The sequence below is a fragment of the Panthera onca genome, chromosome B4 (assembly GCF_046562875.1).
Source record: "Panthera onca isolate mPanOnc1 chromosome B4, mPanOnc1 haplotype 2, whole genome shotgun sequence".
NCBI lineage: Eukaryota > Metazoa > Chordata > Mammalia > Carnivora > Felidae > Panthera > Panthera onca.
The window spans coordinates 96,163,820-96,179,046 of NC_138345.1; the positions used below are offsets into that span (position 1 = coordinate 96,163,820).

At 37.5% G+C, this 15,227-nt stretch overlaps 1 protein-coding gene across 1 annotated transcript in view; it reads right to left on the reverse strand.

The window, feature by feature from the left end:
* Positions 1-558: 558 nt before the first annotated feature.
* The window catches only part of LOC144616889 (uncharacterized), a 93,914-nt gene continuing 79,245 nt past the window's right edge, over positions 559-15,227 (reverse strand). The window contains exon 2 of the mRNA XM_078449669.2: positions 559-1,234. The gene's annotated coding sequence lies outside the window, so the exon portion shown is untranslated. The remainder of the gene's footprint in view (positions 1,235-15,227) is intronic.

Sequence of the window (15,227 nt, forward strand, 5' to 3'; positions counted from 1 at the left end):
CTTTAGTGGTTTTAGAAAGTATATTTTGTACTGAACACTCCGGTATGTATCCGATAATCTTTAGTTAATTTAGTGAAGCCCTGATTCGTTATAATGAACATAAGTAAAAACTTAGTAATTAAAGATTTGAGATTTAAAAGATTTAGCATTTTTGTAGCCCCTTTCATACTAAAAAACACTCCCAGCAACTGTGCAGAATATGGTAAGTAACACTTAAAAAAATCTACCCTTTTTAAAAAAACCCAAAAAACAACAACTACTTCATTTGTGAAGAATTATTAAATAATTATTAAATTCACAAAATTTTGAATTATTAAATAAAAGATGTAATTCCACAGAACTGCTGTGAATACATTGGTAATAGTTCTAACATTTATTTGACATTAGAAAATGGTCAAGTTCAGACAAAAAGATCATGATACTAGTTTGAACCACATGAAATTTTCTTTCTTTTTATTTTTTTGGTAGGTCAAAAATGGGCAAATATAGGCAATTTCCTATGAGTAGACCTCATTTTGCACCATAATAGCGTTAATGCTTTTGTGTTGAGAGATGAAGGGTTTCTTCCTGCAAAGAATTGCCTAGGTTCTAGTCTAGACTAAAGCCCAAGGAAGTGGTTCACAAATCCCACTTCATGACGAAGTTGAAAACTGTCTGAGCAAAATGAGAAAAATAATAACAGTGTAAAGATTTTTCTTTCAAAAAAGTTAAAATTCTTTAATTTTGAATGTCTGAGATTAGAGGATTTGGAGGGTTAAAGTAGCTTTTCTTTTGTAAAATAAGTAGCTTTTTTTATTGTTATAGTAGCTTTTTTTTGCTATAGTACTTTTAGAATCTACTTGCATGGAAATAATAATGGCAAGTGCATATCAGCCTTCAAAATGTTCTTGATATTTTACTGTTCTGTAATATCCAAATGTTGAGGAACTGCTCATGGGCACACAAAATAACCAGAAATAGATGACACAGATGTAGGCAAGTAAGGAAAATTGAAGGCTGAGTAGGCCATTCATTCATCATGGATTCTTTATTTCTTTCTTATATTCATGCAATAACTTGTGAGTAACCAAAAGCTATTTCCTTATACTACCCTTAGAGGAGGAAGGTCTTCAGTGCCTGGGATCTTCTCTGATGCTATTCCCTGGATCTCCTCTTTGGTTGATAAACAGGAATAGCTCTACCTTGTAATCCACTGTCAGGGCCATTGTCCTTGCAGCTCCTTTCCTCCTGAAGCCTAAGCAAGGTGATTAGAGAGAAATTATCATTCTACCCCTGGTAACTCCCACTCTCCCTTCTTCCCCAGCACAAGTGCATATCTGATTATTGTAGAGATTTCTCAAGTCCTCTAATGAGGTGTCTTATAGGTCTCAAAACTCCAGAACTGTAAAGAAAGAATTGAGGTGAAGACTGTCTTACTTTCTTTCCCTCTTGCACTACAGAAAGAAGAACCTTCGTTTAATGAAACCTTCAAAAGCCTCCTTCTCTCTTGACTGACTTCTCTTTCCTTGATATTTTATAATCCACTTTTCTAAGTTTCCCATGTTTCTCTACTCCTTCCCTCATAGACTGGAGTTTCCATGCCCACCACCATTCCCATTCCTTCCAGTATCTTGAGAGTTTCAGGCTAGACTGTATCCAATCTGGAGATGGAAGAGATGGCCTTTTGCTCCATGTGTGTTGGGGGGGGGGGAGTAAAATCTAATTTTGGTTTAGTGTTCTCTTTGATTTCCAAAGTAATTTTCCATAAGAAACAAGGTAAGAATTATTTTTTTTCATAGACAAGTATTATCTCAAATGAATAAAGTATATTTCTTCAATTAGCATTTGAGCATGATATGACCTTGTTCATTACTGAATAACAATATCAACAAATAAGATTTTCAGAACAAAGATTTGACTCTTTTTTTGGATTTGGATTCAAAAAAAAAAGAAGCCACATACATAATTATTACAACTGCAAATGGTTCTCCTTTACCTCTGGAGGGGTGAAACCAGTTCGTTAGATTCCATTAAATTCTAAATCTCCTGGCTGATAGAAATGGAACAGACAGCTTCTGTTAGTAGTTTATCCTACCACTTATGTGATAGGAACTATATTTGGTATGGTGATACAGAGAAGAATAAGGTATAGGACCAGCTTTTGTGTGTGTGTGTGTGTGTGTGTGTGTGTTTATTTTTGAGAGAGAGAGACAGTGCGAGCAGGAGAGGGGCAGAGAGAGAGGGAGACACAGAATCTGAAGCATCTCCAGGCCCTGAGCTGTCAGCACAGAGCCGGACGCGTGGCTGGAACCCACGAACTGGGGGATCATGACCTGAGTCGAAGTCAGAAGCTCAACTGACTGAGCCACCCAGGTGTCCCTAGGACCAGTTTTTTAAAAGCTCATAGTCTGGATGGAATTTAGATTACAAACATTTATATAATCTTGTGCTAAGTAGTATACAAGCCAAGAAACAGAATTTAGGTGTTCAATATAGGACATTCTTGATACTTTAAGGCAACTGTGAAGTCACACAGGATTAGTTTATAATAGTTTGCAAGTATTTCTACTTTTATTATTTCATTTGACCCTTCGAATTCGATGTGAGATAGATGTTGTTATTCCATTGTTCAGATGAATAGAGCTTAGAAAGCTGAAATAATTTGGCCAAGTTCACCTGGCTTTTGAGAGGCAGACCTGGAATTCACATTGTGATTAAAAGATACATACTGTCTTTGACTACTGAGGAATAAATTGCCAGATTAAATAAGCTAAGAATGTATATTAACAGTTCTCAAGTTTAAACTAACAAACAGTTCAGGGCTGTATCATACACATAAAACCAAGGAAATGATAAGAAATAATCTAATAATAGGAGAATAGAAAACTATGACTAAAAGAACAGATGTTGTGATCTTTGATCATGTAGTTAACAGTGATACCTCCCAATATTATTATTCTTGCATGAAATAAGAATATGCAGAATTTATGCAACAATGACATATATTGTTGAGTACAATATTCAGAGGAATTGCTAATCAAATGTGGAGACTAATGAAATTAATTAATAGTATGATTTTGGTGACAGAGGAACAGTAGTCTCTAGTGTAATGTCTTGAGAAAGATGGAATTCATTATAGTTTAAGTAAACTCACTCAATTGCACTGACATTTGGAATCAAACTAGACAAGTTTCAGTTTGTTTAAATAGTTAAAGCCCATTGTGAAAATGGATCTTGAAAACAACTGGCACCAAGTAAGAAGATAGTTTTTCTGTATCAGCTGTCAAGACCTACTTTAGACCAAATTATTTATGCCCCACTTTTTCCCACTCCGCCAACTCTGTACCTAGTAGAGCAAGGTGGTAATTATAAATTTAAGTGCCTATAAGAGTGCTGTAGGCTGCTTAAATAAGGGAAATGGACCAAGTGCAAACAGAGACTGTTGGGCATTACCTGTGCCCTCAGCATCACCCAGATTCACTTTCCTTTGGGTGTGTGACAAGCTGAAAATCTCTTCCCCATCCAGAAGCTCATGACATAAAGGTCAAGAGAAAAACCTTGGGAGACAGACCTGTCATTGGAGCTTGCTTATATTCCAAGTCATTTTTTCTCCTATCTAAACTGGGGGTTACAAAACTTGTCTTCATGGTAACTACCTTTATTACATAGGGTCTTGATTATTCCACCATCTCAAAAACAATAAACAACAATGAAAACAACATGCTGATCTATTTCCTTTATTGCCTTATAATGGCAGGACCTGGCAAACAGGCAGTACAAGTACTCTAGAAGTCCTGGTAGGAAATACATGATTTGAAAGCATGAAAAAAATCCAAAGAGAATTTAGGGCCAGTCACTTTGATAAATCTCTGGGAGAATAGTGATCTGGGGTGTGAAGGAATATCCCCTCCAAAGTACTTCAGAGAATGAGGTACAATGCATTGTGGACTTTGGATTTTGGAGACAACATATCCCACATTTGGAATCCATTTACTGTGAGAATCCATAAAGTTCCTAGGTTTGAATGAGGCCAAGAGTAAGAGAAGCCACTGCAGCTGAACCAAGCCTCAGAGCAAAGCTCTGCCGTTTAGTCCTTATGAGCCAGCAGGTCCAATGGTGCTTAAAATGTCTGTGGCAGTTTGGGATGCCCTATGTAGCTTCTAGCAGACCCCTATAGAGGCATAATACACAAAACAAATTTGTCATGTTTGGAAATAAATAGTCTACTGTTGAGAAGCTGCTCTTGGCTTGCTAATGGGCTCTGCTAGACATTGAAAGTCTGAGCGTGGGAACTGAGCCTCTGATAATGGCCTGGCTGTGTTCTGCTCCACCAGGCACTAATGGTAGGTCTATCCAGCAGTACTCCACCATCAGGTAGAAATTGCATTCATGAGATCAGACCTACTCGTGTTCTATAAGCACTAATAAGTTTCAAGAGCAGGTGGCTCACATTCCCAATGTACTTAACACCTCTTGCAATGTCACCTTTCCATCAACCCATCCATGGCCTCATGTAAAGATTTCTATAGCTAGCTAACTGAGGGAGAAGTTCAGTTCTGGCCTCATAATACAGCTGTGCACAAATGACCTGCTGCAGCAATATAACGTAAAAAGGGATGGACTTGAAGGACAACAAGGAAGACAAAATCCTTCTAGTGGGCAGAAATCTGGGTGATGTAGCTGAATTTCCATGTTGTTTGCCTGAAAGGAGAGATGGTCATAACCATGGATCTATACCAATTCATGGACAGAAGCTAATGGTCTGGTTAGATATTCAGAGATTTGCAAAGATCATGATTGGAGGATTGGTGACAAAATAGGTTTGGAGAAGAGATATGTAGATAGGCCTCTAAGAATGGGCCTAGCATATAAGATTGTTCATATCTCATGTGATTATTCACCAAAGGGCCCCCTCTATAGAGACAAACAAAACAAAACATTCAGTACCCAGGTAGATAAATTTTCCTGTAGATTTCATTAAGTATCTGTCACGAGCTGTCCCAGTGTTTGATCAATGGGCTAATACACAAGTGACTATGGTGGCAGGGATGGAAGTAATACATGAACTACAAAGTATAGAATTCCCCTCACTTAATCTGATCTGGCTCCCGTGTTCAGGGTCCAGCACCATACTTAATGGAAATCTGGGAGCCACCTAGTGGCAGGTCAATTAGATCAGACTGTTACAGAAGGGGTGGCAACTTGTTCTCACTAGAATACTTATTTGTTCTAGATTTCATTTTGTCTCCTGTTGCCATCTTTCTGTAAGCATTTAATTTATGTACTTTCTGAAAGCTTTAACCTTGGTCATAAGTTTGACCAAGTAACTAATTTTACATAGAAACTAAAAGGAGGTGCCTTTTCATGGAATATACCAGTCTTAACATATACTCTGTAATTCATAGATAGCTTTCCCCTCCCCCAGCTTTACTGAGGTATAACTGACAAATAAAATTGTAAGATATTTAAAGTATACAATGTGATTATTTGATATATGTATACCTTGTGAAAGGATTTCCTCCATCGAGTTAATTAACACATCTATCACTTTATCTATTTACCTTTTTTTTTTTTCTTGGTGAGAGCATTTAGGTTCTACTCATCAAATTTCAATTATGCAATACAGTGTTATCAACTACAGTCACCATGTTATACATTATATCCTCAAGCTTTATTCATCTTTTAACTAAAGTTTGCACCCTTTCACCAACCTCTTTCTTGTTCCCCTAGCAACCACTCTTCAACTACTTTTCTACTGTTTCTATGAATTTGACTTTTTTTTTTTTTTAACTACCGCATATAAGTGACACCATGCACTATTTGTCTTTCTCCTTCTGGCTTATTTCACTTAGCATAATGTCCACCAGGTTCATCTATGTTGACCCAATGACAGGATGTCCTTTTTAAGGTGGAATAATATTCCATTGTACATAGATGTACCACATTTTCTTGATCTATCCAACAGTGGTTTATAGAATGTTTGATGGCCTCTACTGAAGACTGGTTTGTGCTGATCATAGCAGAAGTGATGTGATTTTGGAGCTGGTCACTGTTGCAGTGGCTTCCTGACTCAACAGGCAGCTTCTTCATTCTACAATCTCCTGATTTTTGTCAGAAGCAGTAGCTCCTCTAGTAACCAAGTTCTGTGATGTGACTTTGGGAGTCCATGAATCCCAGCCTACATTCAGTTTCTATAGCACTCCTAAAGTTGAAGTCATTTAATATCCTGTAAAAATTTCCACACCACTTTAGTTGGCTAGAATGGATTCTGTGTTCTGCAACTGAGCCCTGACTGATACAGGCAGGAAAGTCTTTTCCCCAATTCAAAAGCAGGCGGAAAACTGACTCCATGCATGGGTAAAGGTAGTTTTAACCTGTGACTTTTAACAGGTACATTTTGGAAAAGCTTCAATAACAGCAGATTATATGTACCCTCAAAATGTTTCATTGCTGTCTTAATGCTAAGCAGATTTGAGAAAGGGAAAAAAACAGTATTGGTATGAATTTGGGGGGAGTTTAAGTTAAAAAATGTGAGGTTAAACTAGCAATAATATGTTACCTTGTAGACAAGTCATTGAATATTTGTAAATTTAGAATAACAACATGTTCTCCTAAACATGTCATAAAACTATTGGAGATGTTAATGGGGTATTTTGTGATTCATAACAATGTGCTACAGAAGAAAAGTAAAAACAAGCTTTAATGTGATGTGAAAATAATATCTATTCATTATTTTTTAAAAAATCAGTGACTGAAATACTTTTTGGAAACAGAATCCTCCCACTGAAGTTGAGCAGTAGTAAAAACTGTCTGCTTAAAGTTCTCTAAATAGAAGCTTTTCTGGGTTAGCTTTATAGATTGGAAAATTGGGGGAAATTTGAGAACTCAATGAAGGTACTTCCTGAAACTTATCCAGTGCCTCTGCTGACCTCCTTTTCCAATCATTAGCATCAAGTACTAGAAGTTTATGGTGTCTCCTTGCAAATGACATTTTTAAAACTTCACTATGCTTTTATGTAATTTTAAAGGATATTAATGTTGGAACTGTGTAAACCTGGATGGCCTGTTATTTATAGCAGTGCTTCTTAAACTGGGGACTTATTTGGCAGGTCAGCAAGAGACCTGAATTTCTGCGTTTCTAACAAAGTCCCAGATGGCATTGATGCTTCTAATCTGCAGACCACACTTTGAGTACGAAGGATTTAGAAACTAAAATTTAAAATCATTGTCAATTTGTTTCTTTTAAAAATTAATGGCAAATAATTTGATTCCTTCTTCTAATTTCAACGGCTTATTTGGATATTGCACTTAACCCAGTCCCAATGTCAACTTAGGATAAATATTTATAAAGAAGAAAAAGGCAGAGAAGTTAAGGCAGTGATTTAAAATACTGGCAGATTTTCAATAAGGCTTTTCTTTCTATGTTATAAAACAGAGTCTACTAAATAGTGTGGACTTGAGTTAAGAAAGACCTGGATTTGGATAAGATTTATCTTTAGTGTTGTGTGAACTTGGGCAAGTTTAAAAAATTCCCAAGCTCCCCATGTGGTTCCCCATGTGGTTGTCAGGTCATGGAGCCGTGGGGAGGTTAAAAGGGATAATACAAGTAATGCTTAGCAGTGTGCTTGCATGTAGGAAGTGCTCAATAAAGATTACTTGCTTCATTAGTTATTATCTCCAATGAGCAGTCTTGCTCCAAGTTGATTGTGATTCTTATTGGAGTAGAAATTCTCCACTGAAAGTCTATTGGCTATAACTAATGAGGTTGTTTTGTGAAAACTAGTCCACACCATCATCATCGTATCATAATATTGTTATCAAATAAGAAGCTGATGATTGCATATAAAGCACTTCACCTGGAAAAAAAATACTGTGAATATCAAATTGGATACATTTTATTTTCAGATCACTTATAATTGAATCTTGTCTCATTTATAACTTTTGGCTTAGACCTTTAAATATCAGTATACTTATGTGGATGGAGCTAGAGAGTATTATGATAAACGAAATAAGTCAGTCAGAGAAAGACAAATACCATATGATTTCATGCACATGTGGAATTTAAGAAACAAAAAAAAAGGAGCATAGGGAAGAAAAAGACAGAAAGGCAAACCAAGAAACAGACTCTTAACTATAGAGAACAAACTGATGGTTACCAGAGGGGAGGTGGACATGGGGAGGGGGCGGGTTAAATAGGTAGCAAGGATCAGAGAGTACACTTGTTGGGTTGAGTACCAGGAATTGTGTAGAGGTGTTGAATCACTGCATTGTGCGCCTGAAATTAATATTATACTATATGTTAACTAACTGGAATTCAAATAAAAACTTAAAATCTAAAAATAAAAATGGGGGACCTGGGCAGCTTAGTCAGTCAGCGTCAGACTTTGGCTCAGGTCATGATCTCATGGGTTTGAGCCCTGTGTTGGTTGGGTGCTATGCTGACAGTTCAGAGGCTGGAGCCTGCTTCAAATTCCTCTCTCCCTCCCTCTCTCTCTCTCTGCTCCCCCACTCGTGCTGTCTCTCTTTGTCTCTCAAAAACAAACACTAAAAAAAATTAAAACCCTAAAAATAAATAAATAAATGTCAGTATACTTATTTTTGTTATTGTTTTGAATATATAAGGAAAATTAAAAAGTATGTACATTTTCCCTTTTTGAATATGTAGCTGTGTAGTTGCCCAAAAGCTTTGTAATGAATTCTGTAAACATACAGATTAATATTCAGTACATCAAATGTTCCATATTTATCCAGCATGTTAGATACTTTCAACCTCAGAAACTTTTTTTTTTTTTCCATTGAGGAGGCATTTGTGCAATTGTTCATATCTGTGGAACTTCTAACACTGTATTTATGTAAAATTATACTTCAGTATAATTGCCTATGTAATTAACATTCAGGAAGAAATTATTTATTCAGGAGCACATTTCACAATTCAATTTCAGTCTGTGACAAAGAGGCTTTTAAATGTTAATCTTATGAAAGAAAATGGAGCAAATAGTAAAGGCTGTGGATTAATACAAGAGGCAGCTATTTACAGTGTAACATTTTCCCTTCCTGGGAATTACCTATTTTCTACCAGAGAGTCTAGGCATGTTTCAAATCTCACTGGGAAGTGTGGGGTTGAATCTTATACTTTGTGCATATTAGATGGTTTCACATCAGGTGACTAAATAAAAGAGCAAAATGGTTACAAATACATTTGTTGTTGAAGCTTTAAAAGACACATAAAGAATAAATGCACATTATGGTGGAGTCAAAAATGATCAAGAATATGTAGAAAATAGAAATATGATGTATATTTTCTCAGTTTCAATTCTATGGGAATTTTCTGCTTTGGATAATAATCCTTTCAGAGCTACGAACAGGAGGCACACACCTCCCCTCCTATCATCTAGCTTTTAATTTCAACAATATGTAGTAACATCTCTTAAAAACCACAGGGACTATTTCTGTAACATACCTATTATTCTGGAAATTGGTGGAAGTTTGAGGGAGACAAGAGTAACCAGAAATATTGTCATCTATTCACATGTTTCTTTTCTGATTACAGAACATCATATTGAAATAAGATTAAAGAACTTGGTGGGGCGCCTTGATGTCTCAGTCGGTTAAGTGGCCGATTTTGGCTAAGGTCATGATCTCTGGGTCTGTGAGTTCCAGCCCCGCATTGGGCTCTGTGCTGACAGCTCAGAGCCTGGAGCCTGTTTCAGATTCTCTGTCTCCCTCTCTCTGACCCTCCCCTGTTCATGCTCTGTTTCTCCCTGTCTCAAAAATAAATAAAACGTTAAAAAAGAAAATTAAAAAAAAAAAAAAAGAACTTGGTAATACCTGGTGGAACATAAAAACTTACAGGAAAGCTATTCTCTAGCCATATTTGTTATAGGAGCTTAACATTTTCTCTATGTCTTTAATTATTTGGAGATATGATTTGGTGGTTTCAGTTTATTTGCAAAATAAATGCATAAATAAATACTTATTAGAAAGATTACTGTCGATGATACACAGAAATGAGATAATAGATATGTTTGTTTAATCGTAACACAAAACTTCACAGTCATTGCTACTACCTTGGTCCAAGCCACCAAAATTGCTTGTCTGTATAATTGCACCGGCTTTCTTTCTGGGCTCCCTGCTTTCACACTTGTCCTATGGCCCACAGAACAGTTAGAATTAGCATTTCAAACTTAACTTAGTTACATGCACAGACTCTCAACACTGTGCCTATCCACTTACCAGTATCTGTGCCATCCCCACCTCCTTTTCCTCCTATTATTTTGGACCATCTAAAGACAATCTTCCACTTCTGGATGAGGTGGCATCTTCTTTCACTTACTGAAAAAAAAGCTACTCCAGGTATCCTCCCTGCTGTCTCCAGCCTCATCATTTTTCCCTTTCCATAGTATCATTTTTTGTTTGTTTTATTTTATTTTATTTTTTTTAATTTATTTTTTAAATTTACATCCAAGTTAGTTAGCCTATAGTGCAGCGATGATTTCAGGAGTAGATTCCTTAATGCCCCTTACCCATTTAGCCCATCCCCCCTCCCACAACCCCCCCAGTAACCCTCTGTTTGTTCTCCATATTTAAGAGTCTCTTATGTTTTGTCCCGCTCCCTGTTTTTATATTATTTTTGCTTCCCTTCCCTTATGCTCATCTGTTTTGTATCTTAAAGTTCTCATATGAGTGAAGTCATATGATATCTGTCTTTCTCTGACTAATTTCGCTTAGCATAATACCCTCCAGTTCCACATAGGATCATTTTTATGAGCATATCTACCCAAACCTCCCTCTTGTTATTGCCCTATTTCTTTGCTCCCATTTACAGAAAAAATTCCTCTAAATTGTAACTTCTACTCGTTTCCTCCAATTCTCCCATTCTGTCTGTACCCCTTCCAATCACGCCAATACCCACCATTACTTTATTAAAACTATTTTATCAAAGTTTTCCATTGACCTCCACATTGTAAAGTTCACCCAATAGACAATTCTTAGCCCTCTCTTAACTAAGCTATAGCTAGCATTTGGCACAACTGATTGTTCTGCACTCCTTGAAACACTACCTTTAGCAGGCTTCTGGGCCATCACAATTTCCAGTTTCTTTCACTGGCAGCTCCTTTCCCCATGAACACTCATGTCCTGCTTCTTTACTTCTTTCAAGTCTTTGGTCATATATCACATCACAGTGAGGTCTTCCTATTCTGCCTGTATTGGGATTCTCCACAGAAACAGAATCAATAGGATATATATATTCATAAGAGAGAGAGAAGGGAGAGAGATATTTATCATAAGGATTGGCTCATGAAATCATGGAGGTTAAGTCCTAAGATCTGCAGATGGCAAGCTGGAGATGAAGGAGGGATGGTTGTATAGTTCCAGTATGAGTTGGAAGATCTGAGAACCAAGAGATGGTGTATGGTCCAACCCAAGAGCAGGAGAAGACCAATGCCCCAGCTCAAGCAAAGATGGATTTTAGGCAGATTGACTTCCCTCTGATTCAGGTCTCCCCCCTCCCCTTTTTTTTTTTTTTTTTTTTTAATATTCAGATTTTCAATTGATTGAGGCCCATCTACATTAAGAAGGGCAATCTGCTTTGCTCAATCTACAGATACAAATGTTAATCTCATCATCCAGAAGCACACACACCCAGAATAATGTTTGGTCAAATGCCTGAGCATCTCTTGTCCCAGTCAAGCTGACACATTAAGTTAACTATCACACTACCATATTTAAAATAGTAACCCACATTGGCACACTCTATCCCTTTCCCTGATTTTCTTATCTCCATAGCACCCATCACCATCTACATATGCTCTGCTTCATTAATTTACTGACTGGATGACTATTCCTTCCACTGGAATGGTAGTTCCATGAGGGCAAAGGATTGTTTGATTGTTTATGGTTGTACCTTCTATTCCACAACAGTGTTTGGCACATAGTAGATGGTGATCTTGTTGGATGAGTTGAACAAGTGCCACTCCCTTGCCTAAGAGTTTTCAATGGCTTTTTTTTTTTTTTTTTTTTTACCTAAGATAAAATCCAAACGTTTACCATGGCCTAAAACCCTGCATGATCTTCCCATTTCTTCCTCTCTAACTTCCTGTGTCCCTTTCTCATTCCTGCCCTGAATTCCTTGAACACACCAAGATTCTTTCTGCTTCAAGTTCTTGACGGTGTCCCTTCTTCCAGGAATACTGTTCCCTCTTTCTTTGTGTATCTGGATCCTGCTTATACTTAAGGTATGAGATTAGCTACTACCTCTCAGAATGGCTTTCCCTGACCATCATGTGTTCTAGGTTTTCCTCTATTATTCCCTACCACTGTACCCACCTTGTTTTATTCATATCTCTGATTAATGATGATCACATCTTTTCTTTTATACATTTTCTTTTATAATTGATTATAATTCACATATAATAAATTTGTATGGGCCTGTTAGGTTGACAAAACGGTGTGCAAATACATGTGTCAAGTTGTAGCTGCATGTTGGAGGGGCAAACTAAAGGCCACAAGGGGGATGAGAATATGCTATAGATGGAGGTTAAATTGTGGAAGCCCTTTGATGCTGAGAGATGTTTGTGCCCACTAACTCCTGCAGATAGTAAAGAGCCACTACGGTGGTTTAAACAGGTAACGTGGTAAAAATGGCTTTTAGGAAAATAAAGACATAGCACACTAGCAGGCCACTCCAGGAACTGAAGTAAGCCTTCAAGAAGCAGGTAATTTGATTAAATTACTTTGTTCATTATTCATTCAGTGATTTGGGGGCTTGCCACTTAATTCTTGGATTATGTGAAGATTCTCCTGGTCTCTGTGCACCCGTGCATCCTGATTAAGGAGCTCATGTGATTTTTGTGTTTAGATCCTTGTATGAATTTCAATTCTAAAGGACTAGCCTGTTTGAGGTCTCTTCTTCTTTGTGCTAAATGTGGTTGGTTGTGGTGAAATTAAGCCTGAACTCCTTAAAATCCCTTCAGTGGTTATCTGCACATGTTGAATCGTTTCTGGTAGGGAGAGACACGTGTCTCTCAGCTGAATATAGGGTGCCAGTGAATAGTTTCACTGAGTTCCAAGGTATTTTGAGGTGAATAACAGAGTGACCCAAGAGGCCCTCTGATTTCTAGCAAATTGATGGATGGAGATTTGTTTCCTATTGACTGTGTTCCTTGACTAGAATAGGAACAGTGACACCCCCAATCCATTAGGCTGACATCTTTTGTAATAGAAAGCCAAACATGTTTGTGTAGTTGAGATTGCTTGTGGATTGGTGCATGTGTTGTAAAGTGGGAAAATGGGGTAGAAAAGAAAGTGAGGAGGGAAGACTATAAAGTTGAAACCTCAGGATATTTAAGGAGCTCGAACTCTATCGTAAGAGGGATCTATTTAGTAAGCTGTCACAGAGATATGTGTTAGAACCAGCGCTTGTTGCCTGAGCAAATTAGTGTCTCATTTGGAGTTATATTTCCCACAGAAGTATCATTTGTGATAATGGTTTATATCATTGATTATGAAATCAGAAAACACATTCCCTGGGCCTAGGTGGAGGGTATTGACTATTGGAAAAAAATCAGACAAAAACATTAGATAATTAGAAAGTTTGCTTTGTCAATTGGGATTGGTAAGTGCAGGGAGTGAAAAGGAGATAAAACGGAGAAATCACTTTTAGGGTCCAGGTTGTGTTGTATGTCTAGTACAACAGTGAAGATGCTGCAAGTTGGCAGCCTAGATTTAGCTTTAGGCATTGATTCATCCAGCCCCTGTGTGGCTTGTCCTGCTTGCAAGATTCTGGGTGTCTAGTGGAGAAGACAGAAACATAAACAAATGCCTGTAAAACAGATAGGGCTAATTATACAAGCTGTTTAGGACCTCACAAAAGAAGGGCATCTAATCCAACTTTGTGAGTGTGGGCATCAGGGAAGCACTTGGAAGTGGCTGTGAGCTACACTGAGTATTAGTAGGGAGTTTGGAGAAGGACAGTGGCAAGGGAAGACTTCCCTTCATAGCATACCCAAACATTGAGGGGTAAAATTGTGGAGAATGATATGCCATTAAGTGTATTCGTTTAGTATTCCTGGAGATTCTCTCTCTCTCTCTCTCTCTCTCTCTCTCTCTCTAATGTATTGCAGAGAAGGTCAATGTAGAAGTGGGAACTAGGGAAAAATGTAAGGACATGCAGCTGGAGAAATAAGCAGGGTCCAGATCACAAAGCTTCATAAAACCAGGCTTAGGGATCGTAGTTTGTGAAATGGAAACAATTAAAGGAGGAAAAGAAAGTGCTACAGCTGTAAACAACAATGAAAAGAGTTGTAAAATCCAAATCTGGTAACTTGTACTTACAAGTGTTTTTAGAAAATGATTTTAGGGGAGCAGAAAAAGGTAAAAAAGATAAAGTAAAAAAGCAGAATAAGGAGAAATCAGTATATTTGGCCAAGCTTTTGAAGTTAGAGTCTCCCCCAGTTTAGCCTAGCTCTGTTAAGCTCCTTGTTAGTTCCATGTACTATCTCTAGCAGTAGAAGATTTGGAAACACAAGAGATGAATCTGGGACCCCTTTAAGCTCCAGATCTTCTAAGATGATTTTCAGGTCTCAAGTAGAGGGGAGGTTGTTAATCTAATGGAGTGAAGCATGCTGGGATGAGAACAAACTGGGATCAGCATGCACCTTTAAAGGGAGTTGTTGCTATGCAGCAACCATGCCCTGGTATTGCCACATCTGTTTTGTAAAGTATTGACAACTAATTAAAATTTCCTCTGGTCTTTGCCTTTGCTTATATCACAACTACCTCCTATCATTTGTGTTAAAATCTTAAAACCATGTAAGCTCTTAGTTAATAGTTGATAAAGCCTCTATTTTTTAATAACTCCAGAATACTGTTTTATTAATTTTGAGTTGAGAATATAAAAGGTTAAGTGGAACAGATATTTGCATTGACTTCAACAGTGCTGCCTCTTTCTGCAAGCGACCTATGTTTCCCACATTAATCATGATGGTTGCTTGGTGAGATGGCTGAAATCAGATTTGGATTTTAATTTGTCTCCACCTCCATGGTAGGCCTAGGCCTTGGGTGCTCTGCTTGTTTCTTTGCTGCTGAGACTCTTCTCTTTCTGTCAGTGTGATCTCTTGTCCTCTGATTAACTGTTGGGTCTGGCCAATGGGGAGCCTAGACAGGAGTTCTGAAGGAAGAAGAGGAGTAGGATCACAGTATTTATTCCCTTGGTTTCCCAGGAATTATCTATATCATACAGTTGTTGA